This window comes from Dipodomys merriami, unplaced genomic scaffold, assembly GCF_024711535.1.
Source record: "Dipodomys merriami isolate MVZ:Mamm:240054 unplaced genomic scaffold, mDipMer1.0.p SCAF_56, whole genome shotgun sequence".
Classification (NCBI taxonomy): Eukaryota; Metazoa; Chordata; class Mammalia; order Rodentia; family Heteromyidae; genus Dipodomys; species Dipodomys merriami.
Window position 1 is genome coordinate 4,876,383 of NW_027206135.1, and position 23,943 is coordinate 4,900,325.

A 23,943-nucleotide genomic window follows, 5' to 3' on the forward strand; every position below is an offset into this window, starting at 1 on the left:
CTAACACATTTATAAGATTATTTCTTTGTTGCTTTGTATGTCCCTCCCCCACGGTATAACCCCTGCTTTCACAGTATTTGATGCTGGTATAATTTGTGGAGGGAAAGGGAAAAAACAAATTGTTTAAATAGGGGTACAGGTGGTCCCACTGCAACAATGAGATATACAAGACTTTATGTTGAAAAATGAACTTTACAACTTTGGTTGGGGGAGGGGAGGAGATGAGAGGGAAGGGATGGTAAGGGGAAGCAAATGAGGAGGCTACAATGCTTGATAAGAAATGTACTCATTTCCTTGCTCATGTAATTGTAACTCCTCTGTATGGTATTTTCACAATTAAAAAAACTTATTAATTAAAAAAAATAAACTTACAGGGTTAATTAGAGGTTTTTCCCCCCTACAGTTACAAAATACAATCACTGAAGATCCTTCCCTTTCCCAGTAAAGCCAGGTTTATTTAGCTGCTTTCAAAACTTTAACTGAGCAAACCAGCAAGGAAATTTCCTCACAAGCAGAGCCAAGATAGTTCTGTAACAACTTCAAGATGGAGGGAATCATAGTTGTAAACAGAAAAACTTGAAGGTTTTTCCCCTCTCAAATAGGATGCATATCCAGGCGCCAGTGGCTCATGCCTGTAATCCTAGCTACTCAGGAAGCTGAGATCTGAGGGTGGTGTTTCAAAACCAGCCCAGGCAGGGCTGGGAAGGTGGCTCGGTGGTACGTGCTCATCTTGCATGCATGAGGCCCAGGGTTCCATTCCTCAGCACCACATAAGCAGAAAAAGCTGGAAGTAGCACTGTGGGTCAAGTGGTAAACTGCTAGCCTTGACCTGAAGAGCTGACAGACAGTGCCCAGGCCGAGAGTTCAAGCCCCATGTCCAACAAAACAAAAAACAAATGAAAGAAGAAAACCAGCCCAGGCAGAAAAGTCCCAATGAGACTCTCATCTCCAATTAACCACTCAAAAACCAGATGTGGTGCTGTGGCTCAAGTGGCACAGCACTGGCTTTGAGCACAAAAACACTCAAGGAAGAGTGCCCAGGCCCTGAGTTCAAGCCTCACAACTGACAAAAAGAGATACTTATCAAATTTCTGGTATAATAAAAGCAGAGATTTGCAAAAGCATGACCTATTTTCCAGATTGGTGAGGAACAGCAACTGAGAAAAACCTCCTGAGCCATTATGTCTTTCATCAAAGAAAAGAGAACACAAGGAAAAATGGGCTACCTACCCCTCTCCTCCTACCCTCCACTCAGCTTCACTGTGATCACATAGCAGCTGGGCAATGTCTAAATTGAAGTGAAGATCACAGGGTATGTCACCCTAATGACAGAACTGTAAGTTAAGTCATACCAAGAATGACACTAATTAAAACATCAAGGCAGAAAAGGAGATTTTCTTTTTTTGATCAGTCAAGGGGCTTGAACTCAGGGCCTGGGTGCTATCCCTGAGAACTTTTCCACTCAAGGCTAACACTCTACCACTTTCACAGTACTACTTCTGGCTTTTCTGGTGGTTAATTAGTAAGATTCTCACAGACTTTCCTTCCCAGGTTAGCTCTGAACCACAATCCTCAATTCTCACCTTCCTGAGTAGCTAGGATTACAGGTAAAAGCCACCAGCGCTGAACTGAGATCTTTCTAGATCTCAAAGAACTATACATGGGCTGGGAATGTGGCTTGGTGGTACAGTGCTTGCCTTCCATGCATGAAGCCCTGGGTTCTATTTCTCAGAACCAAGTACACAGAAAAAGCCAGAAGTGCCACTGTGGCTCAAATGGTAGAGCGCTGGCCTTGAGCAAAAGAGAAGCTCAGGGACAGTGCCCAGGCCCTGAGTTCAAGCCCCAGGACTGGCAAAAAAAAAATCTATACAATTAGTCTCGATAAGACTTCTGGAGACAATAGCAGTTTACAAATGAATGGGTCTGTAAGGGGGTCATGAGACCCAACACCAGAGGTAGCACTCTCCTCTGAACCCAGGGAAGAACCTACCTGACAAAGTCAGAAGTGACAGGGATATTTGAATCAATTCACTTCTATCTCTCCTCCCTGAGGAAATAAGATCCTATACTTTTCCCTCCCAATCAGAACCAAGATGAAACACAAGGTAAAAGATGATGTTTTATATCGGGTCTCTCCACTTTCAGAGTGGAAAAAACAAAAAAACAGATGGGACATAACTTTGAACTTCGCCAGATCTAGTAATACTATTATCATTTCTATAAAATTATATTGGCTAATAATAACCTATTCTTTCTCTGTTGATTTATTAGCCTGGCATCATTAACATTTATGCATGTGTGATGTCTGGGGTGTTCTGAAAGTTATTTTCTCCATGTGAAGGGTAGCACACACATCTAATAAAACTTCACAGTAGTTGGGCATTTCAGTCTAGTAAGTCTCCCACTTCCCAGCAGGACACATATTAGCACCCATGCATGTGTACACACACACACACACACACACACACACACACACACACACACACACACACACACAATCAGCTAGGCATGGAGGCTCACACCTATAATCCTAGCTACTCAGAAAGCTAAAATATGAGGATTATCAAGGTTCCAAGCCAGCATAGGCAGGAAAGTTCATGAGACTCTTATCTCCAATTAAGCACCAAAAAAGCCATTCATGGAGCTGTGGCTCAGGTGGGTGAGCACTAACCTTGAGAACAAAAGCCCCTGGACTGGCACAAAACAAAAATCAAATGAAGCATAGTAACTTACACTGGAGTCCATTCCATGGATCTCTGTATTTATACAGGACCATAAATCTATGCAGTTAGGTTTAGAGCCAAAGATGTAGGTCAATAGTGGAGTACTTGCTTAGGTGTGGATTTGGTCCCCAGAGGTACAAATCAAAGGAATAGTGTTTAATTTGGAAAACTGAAATTGCAACCCAATTTCAACAATTCCTCTTATTATAAAAGCAAAGATATAATCTGATAGAAAAATTTGGTCTATAGCAATATTATACAATATTCATCTGTAACAATGTGCTACATGTATAGTGGTAGCTCAAATGACAACAAAAATCCTTCTGTCAGCCTTAGTGTGAAATCTACACAACCACCACTCAGAGAAATAGATATTTCCCCTATTTTCATGCCTGAATGCCCCACATGAGATAAACTGATGAAAAGAAGTTCAAGTGCAAATTCAGAAACATGACAGAATTTACTGAAACCACTAGGTATTTGGATAAATGTAAAATTATTTCATTGTTGCCAAAAGGTTGAACTTTTGCATAGGGTGGGGAAGGGGGATTCTTCTCCTTTTAAGGCCCAGTTCAATGACCAACACAGAACTTTATCCTTCTCTAAGCTACTTAATCCTTTCTGCTGTGTATCATCTTTTTTTTGGTGGTTCTTTTGGGGGGTTTTGTTTTCTTTTTTTGTTTGGTGTGTCCAGATCTACACTGGAGTCATAGTTTTAAATCTTTCAAAAGCAACAAGTACACTCTGTTAATAATAACCACTTAACAAATAAAAGATACTTTGATCAACTACTGAAATTAAATCATCACAGATCTTTGCTTATAATACTACTTAAAACTAATTTCACACAACCTAAGACTCTGATAATTCTTAATATACAGGAAGCTGAAATATAAACCAAATTTGGTGGTATATACCTAAAATTCCAGCATTTTGGAGGCTAAGACAGGAGTATGACAAGTTTGAGGTCATATAGTTTCGTCTACCTAGCAAAGACTGAAAAAAGACAGAGATCAAAAGAGATGGGTAATGGGAGGAAGGGAAGGAAAAGGGTAAAAAGGGAGGGAGGGGGACAAGGAAGAACCAGTTTTCAAGGACAGTTTTTTTCCTAACCATATATTTATAATTTAAGTAAGAAGCCAAAACAAACATGTTACAGCTAAATTATAATATACATCAGTGTGAAGTAAGAGACTACCAGGCATTCTCTCAGAGAAGAAAAAACGTCTCTAAGCAAGACAGCCAAGGTTAGAACTTGAAGAACTAATTTGACCTTGCAGACCAAGGAAAATGTACACAATTTCCAGTAGGGGCAACGAGGTGACCCAAATTTTTGGGAATAGTAGGGCCTATGCCTGAAATACATAATTTAGCCTAGAGGAATGGCTAAGGGCTAGGGAATTCCCAGCTAAGGGCTAGGAAGTCTCAAGAAACCCTGAGAAGGTAGCATTAACAAACTCAGGGGCAGTAACAAACTAAGTGCTAGAAGTGAAAACCAGGGGTGAAAACTAGGGCAGGGACTAACCAGACCTTTGACTCAACTGGGGACTGAGGATGGGAACCTTATCTGAAGTAAGGGGGATTACAGTATCTTTAGATTTAAACATGTCTTATCTGAGGCCCAGGTGCCCTTCTACTAACAAGAGCACAGGGAGGTAAAATAAAACTGGAGAACAACAATCTACAATTAACCCAGAGATATACTTACAACTGCAAACAAGCCAAAGAAAAATAAGTGAACAGAGGCAGACTGAATAAGGGAAGGACCACGACAGCAGGTACAAGATGAGAAAAGATATCTCAAAGGTGCCAAAAGGGAAAGCTGAGACTCATTTCCCATTCCCACAATCTTCACCTCCCTCCAGACCTAGTGATTACTGACCACAGGGCCACTTTAGCAGTCACCAGAACCAAGACTGGACTGGGTCTACAGAAGCTAATCACAGGCATAGTACTGACTCAATTCCTTTCCCCTATAATGAATATGTACTGAAATAAAGAACACATAAAAATTTGCACACCACTCTACACACACATATATAGACACCTTTTTTTAAAAACAGAATTTTGCTATATAGCAAAAGCTGGCATTAATTCAACTGCTTCAGTTTTCCAAGTGCTTAGATTACAGGAATATACTACTACACACTGCTAAACTTAGCTGTTACATAAGTAATGTGTTAAGGTACAACTTGTTTAAATGACATGAAACTGACTTGGAGATTTAGCTTTCCAACTGCATTAGGCTTAATATCAAAAGCCTGGGGCCAGGATGATGCTCAGTGACAAAGCACTTTCTAGCAAGAATAACATTATGGGTTTGATCTCCATGATCCTCCCGAGCACCTCCCCCCCAAAAAAAGTCTGCTTTCCTACTTTCAGGTGTTTTTTTTTTTTTAGCTGTTATCAAACCTAAAAGAAAAAAAAAAGATGGCTCAAGTCAAGACTCAATGTTTGCAGTAAAGTCAAAAGCTCATAAACTACACACACCTGATTGGCATAAAAAGCGATGCCATTGTTGTATTTTCTTAAAAGACTGAACCATAAAAATTACTCATATACAGAAGTGCATCTTCATGTTTCATGTATTCCTTAGAAGGCAAATAACAATTTTTTTCTGCCAAGCATTTCTGGCCACTGAATTGATTTTTGTTAGTCCTTGTCAGCAGAGCTCTTTCCCACCTAAATGTGTTTGTAGGTAATTGCCCATCAGAAAACAAGCCTTCACGCTCAGAGACACCAAAATAAACATTTTTCAAAGTCCATCTTGGTGTTCTACTTCACAATAGAGGAATAACACCAACTTCAGAACTCTGCATGCACCAAGAAAAATATTTACTGCTGAGTGCTGGTGGCTCTTTCCTGAAAGCATAGCTACTTACAAGGCTGAGATGTAAGGATCCTGGTACACAGACAAATCTAAGACTCTTATCTCAATTAACCAGCAAAAAGATGGAAGTGAAGGTGTGGTGCTTCAGTGATACAGCACGATCACTGAGTGAAAAAGTCAAGTCAAAGGCACAAGGTCCTGAGTTCAACCCCCCAGTGCCAACACATATACACACACAAAAAGGTACTTATCTGGCACTAAGGGAAGTCCTGGGGGTTGGGGCAAGTCTCCACAGTTTGTTGCTATGAAAGACAAGTTGAGTCTTCAGCTGTAGGGAAAAAAAGGGACAAATCCCTGTCTTCCTTCCAAATGAAAACTCTGCTCTGCCCAATCACTATGAGGTTTACACTGCCTTCAAAAAGGATTCCTGGAAGCCCCAAAGCTATAGAAAGATAGCCAGCTAAATTCCCATGATGCCAGTGTCCTGGGTACTTTCCAAGGGCAGAGTGCTCCAGAAAAATGCAAATAGTTCAGGCTCTCCCAAAGAAATTCCAGGCAAATACTGAGCTGCTCTCTTAGAAAGTCTAAACAAAGGGGCTGGGAAGGTGGCTCGGTGGTAGAGTGCTTGCCTTGCATGCATGAGGCCCTCCCTGGGTTCGATTCCTCAGCACTACATAAGAAAAAAGAAAAAAGCCGGACTGTTCACAATAGCTAGGATATGGAAACAACCCAGATGCCCCACCACAGATGAATGGATCCAAAAACTGTGGTATCTATACACAATGGAATATTATGCAACCATTAGAAATGACAAAATAATGGCATTTGCAGGGAAATGGATGGAGCTAGAAGGAATCATGTTGAGCGAGGTAAGCCAAGAGCAAAGAGACAAACGGTACATGGTCTCCCTGATAAGTGGATGCTAAATACAAAATGTTAGGTGATACGACAAAACTAACAGGACTTAAGAAACAAAGAACTCCCACTCATCTGGTCGAACCACTACTAAATATCCCCATGCTGCTGATCATATGTATGGTGTATAAAATGTGAACACCGTTATATGTTATAGACTGTGATAGACAATTTGCTCCAGGAAAGTTAGAATGAACTTGTGACTTTAAATGAGCATCATTATTTCACAATACTGTGAAATTCGGGAAATTATGTAATCACAATAAAAAAAAAAAAAAAAGAACCTCGGGGAAGGTAGGGAGGGAAGGCATGGTAGGGTGAAAACAATGGAGGGGGTAACAATGTTCAATAGGAAGTGTACTCATTACCTCACTCATGTAACTGTAACCCTCTGTATAGCATCTTTACAATAAAAATTAAAAAAAAAAAAGAAAAAAGAAAAAAGCCAGAAGTGGCACTGTGGCTCAAGTGGTAGAGCGCTAGCCTTGAGCTGAAGAGCTGAGGGACAGCCCCCAGGCCCAGAGTTCAGGCCCCATGCCCGGAACCAAAAAAAAAGTCTAAACAAAAAAACTGTTGTTGAGGAGCCAAATGAAGTTAGATGCACAAGGACAGGAAAAACATGTGTGGCCTACCAAACATTCTTGGACCACTGAGTATTCTTTGCCCTCAGTCCCACTTCATAGAAGATATTTTTGTGACATTGTTGTCTGCTAGCAACTTAAAGGCCCCAGGCAACTCTGACTACATGAAGATGAAAATGCCTTCCCTTTCAGTATTCAATTAGTTGTCACTTAAACAAACAAAGTGGAAAAGGGGGCATATGCTCACCTGTAACTCTAGCACTAAGCAGCACTAGTTGGAGACCCAAGCCAGATGCCCATGGCTCATGGCTATAATCCTAGCTACTCAGGAGGCTGAGATCTGAGAATCATGGTTCGAAGCCAGCCTGGGCAGAAAAGTCCCCATGAGATGAGAGCATCTCCAATTGACCACTCAAGAACCAGAAGTGGCACTGTGGCTCAAGTGGTAGAGTGCTAGACTTGAGCCAAAGACGCTCCAGGACAGAGCATAGGCTCTGAACTGGTCCCACAACCAACAGTCCCTTCCCCGTCCCCCCCCCCCGCCCCCCCCCAAAAGGAAGTTTGATACCAGCCTGGGCTATACAGCAAGACTCTGACCCTCCTCCACTCCCACCCCACTCCCTCAAAAAAGAAAACAAGCTTACAGTTACCCCTCCCACCATCTCCCAGCCAAAATTTGATACAAAGCTATGGTATAAGACTAGGTATTTGTAATCCAACCTACCCCAGAGAGTGAGGCCTGGAGAATATCTGTTCAAAGTAAAGCCAGGTAGAAAAATCTATAAGACTCCATCTCCAGTTAACCAGAAAAAAAATCCATCTAGACTAGGTATGGCTCACCAGCAATAAAGTACCAGCTGTGAGCTGGAAAACCACTGGAAAATGCAAAGTCTTGAGTTCAAGCCCCAGTATTGACTCGTGCGCACACATACACACATACACACACACACACACACACATACACACACACATAGGTAAAATATTTTGAAGTATTCACATCTAGTGTCTTTTTTCTTTTTTTGGGGTGGGGGTCCTGTACTCTGGGCCTGGGCACTGTCCCTCAGCTCTTCAGCTCAAGGCTAGCGCTCTACCACTTGAGCCACAGCGCCACTTCTGGCTTTTTTTCTTTTTGTTTATGTGGTGCTGAGGAATCAAACCCAGGGCCTCAGGCATGCAAGGCAAGCGCTCTACCACTGAGCCACCTTCCCAGCCCGTCTTTTTTCTTTTATTTATTTATTTTTTTTAATTGTATTTTATTTTATTTGAGAACATACTGTACAGAGGGGCAACAATTACATGGGCAGGATAATGCATACATTTCTTACCAAGCATTGCAGCCTCCTCCTTTGTTTACCCTTCACTTCCCTTCCCCGCCTCCCCCCTCCCCCCACCCAATTTTACCCCCCCTCCCCCCACCCAATTATATCCCCCTCCCCCCCCACACCGAAATTGTAAAGCTGGTTTTGACATGACATTTTGTACTTCTCATTGTTGCAACAGGTCCACCTGAATCCTTAAACGACTTGTTTGTCCCCATCTCCTCCACATGTTATACTAACATCAAATATAGTGAAAGCGGGGGTTACACTGTGGGGGAGGGACATACAAAGCAACAAAGAAATAATCTTATAAATGCATTAGAAACACATGCATGAAAGAAACGAAAACATTAAAATACATATTTAAGGTTTCATTTTCCTAACATCACATTATCTGGCCTTTTCCGCTTGACTCATACCTATACTAGATATTGCAAATAAGGGAAACCATGGGACCTATGCTTCTTTGGGCCTGGCTTACTTCACTTAATATAATTTTTTCCAAACCTTTCCATTTCCTAACAAATGGGGAAATGTCATTCTTTCTGATGGAGGCATAGAATTCCATTGTGTATATATACCACATTTTCTTGATCCATTCATCTACTGAGGGGCATCTGGGTTGGTTCCATATCTTAGCTATGGTAAATAATGCTGCAATAAACATAGTTGTGCTGGTAGCTTTAGTGTGGTCTTGTTTGTAAACATTTGGGTAAATGCCCAAAAGTGGGATTGCTGGATCATAGGGGAGATCTATGTGAAGTCTTTTGAGGAACCTCCATACTGCTTTCCAAAGTGGTTGAACAAGTTTACATTCCCACCAACAATGAAGTAAGGTTCCTTTCAGTCCACATCCCCTCCAGCATCTGTTGTTATTAGAGTTCTTGATTTTTGCTGTTCTAACTGGAGTGAGGTGATATCTCAATGTTGTTTTGATTTGCATTTCTTTTATGGCTAGGGATGTTGAACATTTCTTCATGTGTCTATTGGCCATCCTTCTTTCTTCTTCAGAGAAGCTTCTCTTTAAGTCTTTTGCCCACTTATTTATTGGGCAGTTGTTTCTTTGAGGATTTGTTGTTGGGTGGTTTAATTTTTTGAGTTCCAAGTATATTTTAGATATGAGACCCTTGTCCGTTGTATGGCTAGTAAAGATCTTCTCCCAATCGGTGGGCTTTCTATTGATCTTGCCAGCTATGTCATTTGCCCTGCAGAAGCTCTGCAATCTTATGCAATCCCATTTGTCCAACCTTTCTTTGATTTGTTGTGCTTCCGGGTCTCTATTCAGAAAATTTCGACCTGAGCCAAGGAGACCTAGGGTTTCTCCTATTCCATCCTGTAATGTTTTCAGAGTGTCTGCTTTGAGTTCAAGGTCTTTGATCCATTTGGAGTTGATTCTGGTGCAGGGTGATATATAAGGATCTAGCTTTAGTTTTCTACATGTAGTTAACCAATTTTGCCAGCACCATTTACTGAAGAGGCTGTCTTTCTTCCATTCTATTGTTTTAGCTTCCTTATCGAAGATTAGATGGCTATAGGTCTGTAGGTTCATTTCTGGGTTTTCAATTCTATTCCATTGGTCCTGAGGTCTGTTCTTATGCCAATACCAAGCTGTTTTGATTACTATGGCTTTATAGTAGAGTTTGAAATTTGGTATTGATATTCCTCCAGCAGTGTTCTTTCCGTTGAGGAGCGTTTTTGCTATTCGGGGTCTTTTATTGTTCCATATGAATTTTTGGATTGCCTCCTCTATTTCCTTGAAGAATGAGGGTGGAATTTTGATAGGTATCGCGTTGAATTTGTAGATAGCCTTGGGAAGTATTGCCATTTTCACAATGTTAATCTTGCCAATCCAGGAGCATGGGAGGTTTTGCCATTTTTTAAGTTCTGTGTTGATTTCCTTTTTCAAGATTTTAAAGTTTTCATCATAGAGGTCCTTCACTTCTTTGGTTAAGTTAATTCCTAAGTATTTTATTTTTTGTGGGGCTATTACAAATGGAGTTGCTTTCCTAATTTCAGCCACACATTTCTCATTGTTGGCATATAGAAAAGCCATTGATTTTTGGGGGTTAATTTTATAACCTGCTACTTTGCCAAAGTTTTGAATCAGCTTGAGTAGTTTGGGAGTGGAGTCTATGGGATTCTTTAAATACAAGATCATGTCATCTGCAAAGAGGGAAAGTTTTATTTCTTCTTTCCCTATTTGGATCCCCTTTATGTCTGCATCTTGCCTTATTGCTGTAGCTAGGCATTCTAATACTAGATTGAAGAGAAGTGGAGAGAGTGGGCATCCTTGTCTTGTTCCTGAGTTAAGAGGAAATGGCTTTAGTTTTTCACCATTGAGTATAATGCTGGCTGTAGGTTTGTCATATACAGCCTTTATTGTATTGAGGAATGTTCCATGGATTCCTAATTTTTCCAGAACCTTCATCATAAAGGGGTGTTGGATCTTGTCAAATGCTTTTTCTGCATCTATTGAGATAACCATGTGGTTCTTATTCTTGCTCCTGTTGATGTGATGAATAATATTAATTGATTTGCGTATATTGAACCAGCTTTGCATCCCTGAAATGAATCCTGTTTGATCATGGTGTATGATTTTTTGGATGAATTGTTGAAGTCGATTGGCCAAAATTTTGTTGAGAAGTTTTGCATCAATGTTCATCAAAGAAATGGGTCTATAGTTTTCTTTCTTTGATGAGTCCCTGCCTGGTTTTGGGATGAGGGTTATGATGGCTTCATAGAATGTGTTCGGTAGTGAGCTTTCTCTTTCAATTTCATTGAAGAGTTGGAGGAGTATTGGTGTGAGCTCTGCTTTGAAGGCCTTGTAAAATTCCGCTGTAAAACCATCTGGTCCTGGACTTTTCTTAGCTGGGAGGTCTCTTATTGCTGTTTCTATTTCAATGCTTGATATGGGCCTGTTAAGCTGGTTTAACTCATCTTGGTTTAGTTTTGGCATGTCAATATTTGCTAGGAAAAGGTCCATTTCTGTCAAGTTCTCAAACTTATTAGCATAAAGTTTTGAGAAGTATTCCCTTATAATGTTCTGAATCTTGGTTGTTTCCGTGGTGATGTTTCCATTCTCATCTCTGAGTTTATTAATTTGGGTGTGCTCTCTCCTTTTTCTGATAAGGTTTGCTAAGGGTCTGTCAATTTTGTTAAGTTTTTCGAAGAACCAACTCTTTGTTTTGTTGATTCTTTCTATAGTTTTTTTGGATTCTAATTCATTTAATTCTGATTTAATTTTGATTATTTCTTTCCGTCTACTGGATTGGGGTTTATCTTGCTGCTCTTTTTCAAGGAGGTTTAGATGTGTCATTAAATTGTTAGTTTCCGATCTCTCCAATTTGTTGATGTAGGAGCTCAGAGCTATAAACTTTCCTCTGAGTACTGCCTTTGCTGTGTCCCAGAGGAGCTGGTAATTTGTGTGTTCATTTTTGTTGAATAGCATGAACATTTGAATTTCCTTTCTAATCTCTTCCATGACCCACTCATGATTCAGCAGTGTGTTGTTCAGCCTCCATGTGATACCGGACTTTCTTTGGTGGCTTTTGGTGTTGAGTTCTAATTTTATTCCCTTGTGGTCAGAGAGAATGCAAGGTATAACTTCAATGTTTCTGAATTTAGACAAGTTTGCTTTGTGGCCTAAAATGTGGTCTATTTTAGAAAACGTTCCATGTGCTGCTGAGAAGAACGTGTATTCTGATGCTGCTGGGTGAAATGTTCGGTAAATGTCTGTTAAGTCTAGTTGATCTATGCAGCTGTTTAGATCTGCGGTTTCTCTGTTGAGTTTTTGCCGAGTTGATCTATCTAGTGGGGAGAGTGGTGTGTTAAAATCCCCAACGATTAATGTCTTTGGATCTATCTGGGATTTGAGGGAAAGTAGTGTTTCTTTGATAAATTTGGGTGCTCCATTGTTTGGCGAATAGATATTTAGAATTGTAATATCCTCCTGAAGGAGAAATCCTTTAATTAGTATGTAGCGACCTTCTTTATCTCTTCTCACGAATTTTAATTTGAAGTCTATTTTATCTGATATTAGGATTGCAACTCCCGCCTGTTTATGAGGGCCGTTTGCTTGGTAGATTTTGTTCCAGCCTTTAACCCTGAAAATATGTTTGTTTTTACGGGCAAGATGTGACTCCTGCAGGCAGCAGATAGAAGGGTCTTGTTTTTTAATCCAACTAGACAGTCTATGTCGCTTAATTGGAGAGTTCAGTCCGTTAACGTTAAGAGATAGGACTGAGAGGTATTTGGGAGTTCCTGCCATGTTATCCACCTTCTTGGGGGCTGTGAAAACTGGGTTCTTCCTAAGGTTCTTGGATTCTCAGTTTGTGTGCAATTTCTTGGCCTTTGTTGCGTTCTTGTTGGTTTTCTATGTGTAGGACATCTTTAAGAATCTTTTGCAGGGCTGGTTTGGTGGAGATGTATTGTTTCAATTTTTCTTTGCTATGGAAGGTTTTTATTTGGCCTTCAGTTATGAAGGAGAGTTTAGCTGGGTACAGTATTCTTGGTTGATAGTTGTTTGTTTTTAGGGCATGGCATACGTCATTCCAGGCTCTTCTTGCTTTGATTGTCTCTGCTGAGAAATCTGAGGTAATTCTAATTGGTTTCCCTTTATAGGTGATTAACCTTTTCTCCTTGACAGCTTTAAGGATCTTTTCCTTGGTCTGGGTTGATCCTGTGTGGATTATAATGTGACGGTGAGATGTCCTATTCTGGTCTGGTCTATTTGGGGTTCTAAAAGCTTCTTGTATCTGAATAGGCCTATCTTTTTGTATGTTTGGGAAGTTCTCTGCTAGGATCCTGTTAAACAAATTTCCTAGACCATTAACTTCTGTTTCTAGGTGCTCCTCTACACCCATTATCCTTAAATTGGGCCTTCTGATGGTGTCCTCCAGGTGTTGGATAGACCTATCATATTTCTTGGACTTGTCTTGGATGGTTGTATGTTCTTTCTCTATAATATCTAGGCTGTCTTCAATCCCTGAGATTCGATCTTCTGCATGGTCTAACCTGCTGTCAAGACTCTCTACTTTGTTTTTTATCTCTTTTCCTTCTAATTGGTCAGCTTTGATGGCTTCAAGTTCTTTGTTGAAGCTCTGTTTTAGGTCTTGTATGAATTTCTTTACTTCCTTAATTTGGTGTTCAGTGTTTGTTCTCAAATCACTTAGTTGATTGGTTATGGTTTCTTTGGACTCCCATTCCTTCTGTTGGGTTCCATTCAGCATTCCCTTTGTGGTCTCCCTGACTTCCTTCAGCTCTTTGTTAATGGATTCCATGAATGTCTTTAGTGATCTTTGTGTATTCTCTACCTGGTCTCTTAATTCGTGAATTACTCTTTGATTAGTTTCCTCCCTTCTGTGGGATTCCTGCAGTTCTCTTTGAGTGTTCTCTGCCTGCTCACGCCATTCCTCCCTTTCTCTTTGAGTATTCTCGAGTTGTTCACGCAAATCCTGTATCTGTTTTTGAGAAGCTTCCTCACGCTTATGATATTCCTGTATAAACTTCTGGGATGCCTCCTCTCTCTCCCTATCACGCTCATACAGAGTCCTTTGTACATTGTCAAACTTCTCATTTATCATGTTTGCTATTAGTGTTTGTAGAGCTATTTGGGAACTCTCCTCTGGATTATTCTTTATCTGTTCTAATCCCTGATTATCAAGGTTGGGAATTGAGATACCCGAATTTGCCATTTTTCTTGTGTTTTTCCGGCTTACTCGGCCCATTTGAGATAAAGATTGCACCAGTTTTGTGCTAGAACACTATCTTAAGGCAACCATCAACCAAAGTTTGCATTTGTACAGTCAATAGTCTACAGATACAATCTAGTTCAACAGATACATCTATTCAACATCAAACGACTATATGTTAAAGGACTTCGAACCGCAGAAAAGAATTTGGAAAACCAGAAATTATTAGGATTAGTGAGAGATGTGGGTAAAAAATCGGAATAGATTGGTGTTGGGAGGCACAAGGAGAGTTAACTATGTCCTAATCACAGTGCAGGAAATGGGTTGGGTAGGATGCAAGTAGAGAGAGAGAGAAAAAGAAGAGACGGAAAGGGGAATAAAGAGAGACCAGAAAAAGAATAGAAACGTAAAAATTAATGTTATTATAGAGGTTAAAAGACCATCTATTTAGAGAGGAATGTGAATATGTTCAGAGAAGGGGAGGGACATTGAGGAGATGTGAAAAGCTTTAAGGGAGAAGAAAAGATCAGAAGTTCAGTAGAGCTAGATAAAAAACAAAAAGATAATTAAGAAAGAAAGAAAAAGAGAAAGAAGACAAGAAAAGAAAGGAAAACTCTCATTCACGTAATTCTGAAATAAAAATTATAAGATGAGAAAAAAAAAGTTACTGGAAAACAATTATTTTTTCAGAAGAGGCAAAAATTAAAGATTAATAAAAGTTTTAGAAGGGAAAAAATTTATATACATATATATATATATATAAGGTAACAAAAAACAAAAAACAAGCAAAAAAAAAGAAAAGAAGAAGAAGAAAAAAAAAAAAAAAAAAGAAAAAAAGAAAAAAAAAGTCTTTTGATTTTTTTTTTTTTTGGGGGGGGGGGAGGAGTGGGAAGAATCCTGTATCTCCCTTTTATCTGCAACCAGTCTCTTGGAGTCTCTGGTCAGCTTGAGGTCCTGTGGCTTGATTGGTTTCTTAAGTCGATTGGTTGGAAGAGGCAGAAAAATGCTCTGCTTTACCCAAAATTTTGAGATCCCCCTCCCAGGTTAGTTTTCTGGGAGGGTGGTCTGCTTTGAGAGTCACAAAAGAGGGGGATGTGGTGATGAGGCTAGGTTCTGGGTAGCGTTGAGGCCTTTCAACAAACAGTAGCTTTTCCCTGGGGCTTTTTTGTGATAAAGCTCACAGCGCCCAGCCTGGAGCCATTCTCAGGGTTTCTGTTTTTCAATTGATTGTGGTGGCTGCTAGAGGGAGGGGCAGCCTCTGGCTCTGGTTACCCAGTGAGGTTAGGCTGGCGCCTGAGCTGGGTGACTTTTCCCTGGATGGAGCTGAGTCTGGCAGGTCACTTCGGCGTTAAGTTCTTGTGACCTGCTAAATGACTCATTTTATTCCAAGGCCTGAGCTGGAGCTAGCAGCAACTCCGAGCTTTGTCGGTATCCAAGATGGAGATCACCGGTGCTGGGGGGGGGAGGGGTGGCCTTCCTTCCTCTGCTCCCTGAGGAGTGAGGATGTCGGGCTTGTACTCACGTCGAGTCTTGGATCCTGGGTCGTCTCTGGTGCCGAGTCTTGGATCCTGGGTCGTCTCTGGTCTGCAAGCTGCAGGGTGAAGATGTCCGCTCTTTGTTGATTCTTGCTGGTGTTGAGTAGAATCCGCTCGCCAGCTGCGTCTGGCTCCTTCGTCCCGGACTCTCTGTGTGAGCGCTCAGGTATGGCCCCCGGCTGTGGTCTCTGCCGCTTGCGACCCTGTCGCCGCCGCCGCCGCCGTGGCGGCTGCTGGCGACCACTCGGTGCTTCTTTTTGCCTTGGCTTCCCCTCTCTTGTCTAACTCTCTGTCCTGTGATGGCACACTTGGTGTGATTCTCTGGCTTAGGACTGTTCACTGGAACTCTAAAGCTGCTTTCTATGCGAGAGCTTGTTCAGATTCCAGCTTCTCCTCCGCCATCTTCCCGGAACTCCCCGTCTTTTTTCTTTTAAATCAACCAGAACTCACTCTGTAGTCCTGGGTAGCCTCAAACACCATCCTCTGGCCTTACCTCCCTGAGTGTTGAGATTACAAGCATATACCAAAAGTTTCCAACAAAAACTTTCAGCCATAGGACATGTTCACAGCAACTCAGGTAACTTTCAACCTTTATTTAACAAGATATCACATCACACTTGCTTCCCTGCATAACCCCCACCCCCATCCATCTTTAATTTTCTTCATTCTCTCTTCCCAAAATATTATATTGAATTTTTTACCTGACTATATAAATGGTTGTCTTTAAGGCAATTTCTGGGACAAATTATTAGTAGAAAAGATACCTCTGTCCTATAAAGGAATTTCTGCATGACTGTGTTAAGCCAAAAGTGATTGTGTACCAAAAAAAACAAACAAACAAACAAAAAAAACGAACCCAGTATGGCTACTCATCTGCAGATTAAAAGCCCAGTATCATGGAATTTGTAAACTTAAAATGCACTGCAGTGACCAAATTAAGGCAACTTTATTCCAAATTAAAGAACACCTGCACTACCTCATGATAAAATAGTCTAAAAGTCTTAACTGTTATAATCAAGGCATTCTTTTTGACTAAGTGGTCCAAATCCAAATGATACCAAAACAAAAAGCAAGCATCGACTCCAATCTGCCATTTAATTTTTTTAAAAAATCGGAGTGCACAATACTACTTCTCAAGTTTTAGAAAGCTTTCCATGTGACAAAACAAGTCATGGAAATCTAACACTGAGTTAGATTTAAAACATTCCGAGTTTTCCAGGTCTGAGGTTCCACTTTGTGTGCAACTTATAATTCTACCAATATTAAAACAAGTGCAAACACAGGCCTACAAACATGAATTGTAGAAGATACATCCCTCATTGCTTAACTATGTAAGGAATTACATTAGAAGAGTTTTTAGACACTGCTTTCCAACTACTCCATCCTATGCAAATGACTCCCAAATAAACACTCAGGCAGTCCTCGGGAAGTTGAGCACAAGAAAGTGTGTTTAATTGTAAAGATTCAGTCTAATTCCCTGTACTAAATCACAGGTAATATTCTGTTCCAAAGCAGCCTTCCTCCTCCCCCATCCTCAATCCTTAAAGCAGTTAAGTTTGGATTGGATTTTAGAACTTGATTTTTTTTGTTGTTGTTAAAAGTCACAGTAAAAAATTATCCCAATTATTGGGATTGCTGAAATTGTAGAGCTTCTGCATGGCAAAGGACATAGCTAGCAAGATCAATAGAAAGCCCATGGATTGGGAGAAGATCTTCACTAGCCATACAACAGACAAGGGTCTCATATCTAAAATATTTTTGGAACTCAAAAAATTAAATCCCCCAACAACAAATCCTCAAAGAAACAACAGCCCAATAAATAAGTGGGCTAAAGACTTAAAGAGAAACTTCTCTGAAGAGGAAAGAAGGATGGCCAATAGACACATGAAGAAATGCTCAACCTCCCTAGCCATAAAAGAAATGCAAATCAAAACAACATTGAGATACCACCTCACCCCAGTTAAAATGGCTAAAATCAAGAACTCTAATAACAACAGATGCTGGAGGGGATGTAGACACAAGGGAAACTTACTGCATTGTTGGTGGGAGTGTAAACTTGTTCAACAACTTTGGAAAGCAGTATGGAGGTTCCTCAAAAGACTCCACATAGAGCTCCCCTACGACCCAGCAATCCCACTTTTGGGCATTTACCCAAATGTTTACAAACAAGACCACACTAAAGCTACCAGCACGCCTATGTTTATTGCAGCACTATTTACTATAGCTAAGATATGGAACCAACCCAGATGTCCCTCCATAGATGAATGGATCAAGAAAATGTGGTATATATACACAATGGAATTCTATGCCTCCATCAGAAAGAATGACATTGCCCCATTTGTTAGGAAATGGAAAGACTTGGAAAAAATTATATTAAGTGAAGTAAGCCAGGCTCAAAGAAACATAGGTCCCATGGTTTCCCTTATTTGCAATATCTAATATATGTCTGAGTCAAGCAGAAAAGGTCAGATAAGTTGATGTTAGGGAAATGAACCCTAAGATATGTATTCAAATGTTTTTTCCTTTCATGTGATTGTTTCTAACACATTTATAAGATTATTTCTTTGTTGCTTTGTATGTCCCTCCCCCACAGTATAACCCCTGCTTTCATTGTATTTGATGTCGGTATAATTTGTGGAGGGGAAGGGGAAAAACAAGTCGTTTAAATAGGGATACAGGCCGATCCATTGCAACAATGAGATGTACAAATCCTTATGTCAAAAACGAACTTTACAACTTTGGTGCTGGGGGGGGGGGAGCAGGGAGGATTGGGGTGGGGGCAGGGGGAGGATGGGAAGAGATGGGAAGGGGAAACAAAGGAGGAGGCTACAATGCTTGATAAGAAATATACTCAATATTTTGCCCATGTAATTGTAACCCCTCTGTACAGTATTTTCACAATAAAAAAAAAGAAAATGAAATTTACAACTTTCATGGGGGGGTGAGGAGGGCAGGGAGGATTGGGGGGGCAGGGGGAGGATGGGAAGGGATGGGAAGGGGAAACAAAGGAGGATGCTACAATGCTTGATAAGAAATGTACTCATTATCTTGCCCATGTAATTGTAACTCCTCTGTACAGTATTTTCACAATAAAAAAAATACATAAAAAATTATCCCATTTATGCATGTTCTAGGTAGAGGGAACCCATATGAGCTGAGAGTAAAACTTGGTTTTAACAAGTAACTCATTTTTATGAAAGCCTAACCAGAAGACTAGTTATGAGTTAGAATGGTTCAGGCTGTTTCTTCTTAAAATATCCTTTTAGGAGCTAGGAAGGTAGCTCAGTGGTAGAGTCCTTGCCTTGCATGTCTGAGGCCCTAGGTTCAATTCCTCAGCACCATATAAGCAGAAGAAGCCAGAAGTAGCACTGTTGCTCAAGTGGTAGAGCGCTAGCTCTGAGCTGAAGAGCTGAGGTATAGAGTTTGGCCCTATGATCAAAAAAGAAAAAAAAATTATCCTTTTAGTCAAACTGAAAACTTACTTGCTGTTTTGTAATTCGAACCAACTGACTTTCATTACACCAGAAACACCAACTCATTTAACAAAGGCAGTCCCTTCCCTCCCAAAGCCTTACTAAGGAAGGAAGGGCTTCAGGGCTTTGGGGAGCATAGGCAGGTCCTCTAATTCCTGACACAGTCCTAACTTAATTCAGAGCACTCAGGGCTCTCTTAAGCAAAGTCTTAAATACAATTATATTTTCATTTCTTAAAAAGAATCAGTGGCTGGGCGCCAGTGGTTCACACCTGTAATCCTAACTACTCAGGAGGTTGAGATCTGAGGATGGCAGTTCAAAGCCAGCCGGGGCAGGAAAGTCCATGAGACTCTAATCTCCAATAAACCACTAGAAAACCGGGAGTGGATCTGTGGTTCAAGTGATAGAGCACTAGCTTTGAGCTGAAGACCTGAGGGACATTGCCCAGGCCAGGCCAGAGTTCAAGCCCCATGACCGACCATTAAAAAAAAAAATCAAGCAGATCAAGGACCTAATGATAGGATATAACCTTAAAGACTTTTTTTTTTTTACAAAATTCTTGAAAAGAAAAAGAAAGCATATTCCCAGTTTAAGAAAAATACCTTGACAATGCCATTTGAGAAGCAAAACTACAAATAACCCCCAAACATTACCTTTACCTTTAAAGTAAGGCACAGTCCAGCATGCTAAAGGAGGTTCATTTCCAAGGACTTGGAAGAATGGTCGCCCAGATGGACCAGGCACCGGCGTTGGGCATGCATTGGTCATCCTTTCAGCACGGGTCTGAGAAGCTCACCTAGAGTTTGGCACACCTGGCCACTTGGGGGTGGGAAACAAACCAAAGCAAAATGTGTATCATCCTCTAGAACCTGCAAGGCTGGCCCAGACCGTCCCCCCAGCCGTCACGTGACGCCGCCGGCCTGTCCCTCCACCTGTGGGGCTCATGCTGCAGGTGGAGGGTCTTCGAGGCCCTTCATTAAGCCCTTGTGGACCTGGCGCGGCAGAAAGGGCTCCATGTCTCAGGCTGGGGAGGAACGCACCATCGGTGGTCCGGGAGGGAAAGGGCACCCTCTCCGAATGAACCCCTCAATTTTTTTTAACGTGGCAAACTTTGCTGTCCTCACTGATGTCCCCTAACTTTGTTGGTGGACGGTCTGGGCCAAAAAAAAAAAAAAAAAAGCCCTTTTCCCAGTCCCACTTTAACTCCTCTGCGCGCGCGCGCGCGCGCACACACACACACACACACACACACACACACACACACACACACACACACACACACACACACACACACACACACACACACACACACACACACACACACACACACACACACACACACACACACACACACACACACACACACACACACACACACACACACACCCTAACTGCCAGTGGACGCACGGGGTTCAGGCATTCCATCTCCACAAAGGCCTTTACCGGCAATGGGCGCATGCGCAGTGGCCACTTTGGCAGGCCTTGAGGTCACAGGAAGACACGAGGGCCCTGAGCGAAGCAAAGCACGAGGCGGAGAAGGAGGGACCCCACGGAGGGTCAGGGGAAGTCAAAGGACACGGGGCCAGAGAGACAGAGAGGACAAAGGGACCCCCAGAGGTGCGGGGAGAGGCTTGGAGTACAGGGCCCAGGTCAAGACAGACAAACCTCAGGGGAACCATCCTGCGAGCTGAGGATGAAGGAATCTCAGAGCCCCGGATAGATGACTCTCACGGAGGATGTTGGGATAGAGAAGGGCGTGGCCCCCGGGAGTGGAGGGGCTTCCGGCAGGGTGTTGGTTAGGAAAATGGCTTCCTTTGATGTCCCCGGGGAGTCCACGTCAACTGGGGACACAGAGGCCCCACAGGCTTTGAAGTAATGAAATCAATGGAACACAGGAGGCTGGGGGTGGGCGTGGGGGTGGGCTCTGCTTTTTTGAGTGCTGGAGAAATCCATGGCTTAGCAAATGTCACTTAAGTTCTCCTTAACTCAATAATTTAGAAACAATTAACTATTTTTTCCCTCTCACATGTGTAAAGGTCACCTAACCTATGCTGAGGGTCCAAGGGGAAATATGCAGGTTTCCTGGGCCTGAGGTCAGAGATGGACCAAGGATATTTTTGTCTTATTCTACTGAACCTGACATCAAGAATGGAGTGGCACAAGCCACCTGTTGATGAGAGGGACTTGCAAAGCCATTTGGTGATGAATGTAACTACAGGGAAGATGAAAACTTGTGAGCATTGATGCCCTACCATAGGAAACAAGCAGAGTGGTAGATGGTAAGACATCAAGAGAGGGAAAGACAGGACAAAAGTTAGGGAATATTGTAGAAAAAAAAAAAGACCCTGACTTTGGAGCAGGAAGTAGGTTTGTATGATAGTGCCACCTTGAGTAAGTCATTTTAACCTGTTATTCTATCTCCCAATCTGTACAGTGGACATACCTCTACTTTGTAGCATGCCAAGTGCATTACTACTGTGGTATGGAAATTAAAGATAAAATATAATATTTGATTTAGGTACTTAGACAATATAAAACTTAAAAGTCCCTGTTTTTAATAATGGATGATTTTGTAACTTTGTTTTTGTAATTGTAAAATCAAACTATAACTCTGCTTCTGCTACTAACTGAACAAGTCACTCCCATCTTTTGTTCTATTGCCTAAGTTTCCCATCAACAAAAGACCCTGCAGACCATTGGCCAAAATGGACAAAGAGCCCAACTGCGCAGGCTTGAGTCCTCTCCCTCTCCCTCTTCTGGCCAAAAATGCTTAAAAGCTGATACGGATTGGCACTCAAGGCAGTGCCCTGAGATCCCAACCTCGGGTACAGTCCTGACACATCAGCTGTTTGTTCTTTCACTCAAAATTTTGTTTTATCCACAGCTCATCAGTGGTTTTGGGGTCCTACTGTCTATTGATTCCTGGACAATACAATACTATAATATGCAAACCTGTGCTCATTGCACAGCCAGCTTTCAAGAGAGGTGAGAGGTTGTCATGGGACAGTGGAAACAGTGGCCAGTTTCAAATACTGAAGGACATTCATGTGATAGAGGATGCTACACAAAGAGCTCTGTGTTCCAGTTGAAGGACCAAGGATGGAAAGAGGGGAATAAGGGGGGAAGGGCTGTTCCACAAAAATATTTAATAATGAGAACAATTCTGATGTAGCTTTAGGAGATAGTGATTTCTTCCTTGCTGGGGCATTAGAGCCCAGCTGACTGACGTTTTGCATTTGAGGGGAGATGAAAAGATACCCCCACCAATGGGGGTGAGTGGATTGATCAGCTGCCCTTGACCAAGAGCCGTCTACCAAGTGGCACCCTCTCCCACCCCTGTGAGATTTCTGTTGCTGTTGGAATTTTTAGGTGGTTCAAATGGCATTCAATAGCATGAGATATGGATATTAAACCTCTGGTAATGCTCAGGACATCTGTAATAATGGAACATGATTGTACCTGAAATTGAAATATCCTTAGAATTGAGAAATCCACGGAGGCACCATCAAAGGTGACAAATGAGTCTTACTAGCCGGCCCGCGACTACCTCAGAACTAAGAGCAGCTGTGATCTTCCATGGGGCAAAACTGGCCAGAACCACATGCAGGTGACAGTTTAGCAAGCAAGCAAGGTGATTTACAGAAGCTCAGAGATCATTGGAGTGGGGATATTCTTCAGCTCTGGTCAGGACCTAGCAGATAACATTCTGCCAACACAGCTGGAGACTTGAGATTTGGGACTGGTCGGGGAGGGAGGTTGACAAGAAATAGAAAACTGGGTTCTTACAAAATGCCTATAAGTGACCCTGCAGATAAACACCTAAACTAGGTGATCTGTGAGTTGCAATCATTAGGGTCCAAATGCCTGTTCCTTTTTTTTCTTTTTCTTTTTTCTTTTTGATTTGTCTTGCTTGAACTTAGGGCCTGGGTGCTGTCCCTGAGTCTCTGTGCTCAAGGCTGGTATTGCACTCTGTCCCCTGAGCCATAGTACCACATCTAAGTAGTTTATTAGAAATGAGAGTCTCTCAGACTTCCCTGCCTGGGATGGCTTTGAATTGTGATCCTCAGATCTCAGCCTGCTGAGTAGCTAGGATTACAGGCATGAGCCACCAGCCCAGCTCGCCTGTTCCATTTTTAATCAAACCTTTTTCTTTATCTGCCTAACTGAAAAAGTACTTGATTTCCAACTAAACCAGCAGTCACAGCACCTAATATTATTATCTAAATAGTAAAATCATATTCAAAGTTTTATGAAAGTCTTACAAGCACGTGATGAATCTGTAAAGGGTTTTCAGGTACATCAATCCATTATTCTACTAAAGAAAGTGAGCCAATTATCCTTCATGGAGACGTATTAGCTATGCGGTTAATAGGTCTAATGCTGCCAAGGTTCAGGTCAGTGCCATAGCCCTTGCTTAGAATGCAGAAGCCCTGGGACACCTATTGATGACTGAAAAGGTTTGTTAGAGAAAACCAAGCAGTAGTGTTTTCTCTCCCCTCCCCATCACCAGTATTCATGTCTTCTTGATTCATACAAGTCATGGCGACTTTTCTTCTAGCACATAAAAGATAAATCTTAACATTTTCAGAAACACACGTTTGAGCAGCAAAGACATTTTCCAGAACACCTCAGATTGATCATCTAAAATATAGACAACTACAACTTCTTAGAAGACACCAGCAACTTCAAGGTGAAAGCCCTGGGCTGCTATTACAGCAATAAGTATGAGGAAGACGAAAACTTCCATGAGAGGTGATGGCCTCAGAGACATTCTATCACTATGTATCCTTTCTCAGGAATCTCCCAAAAGAAGAATCTAGAAAAAAGTGAGAAGACATGGATCCTGGGAAGGAGAGGATGAGAAATGAAGAGATGCA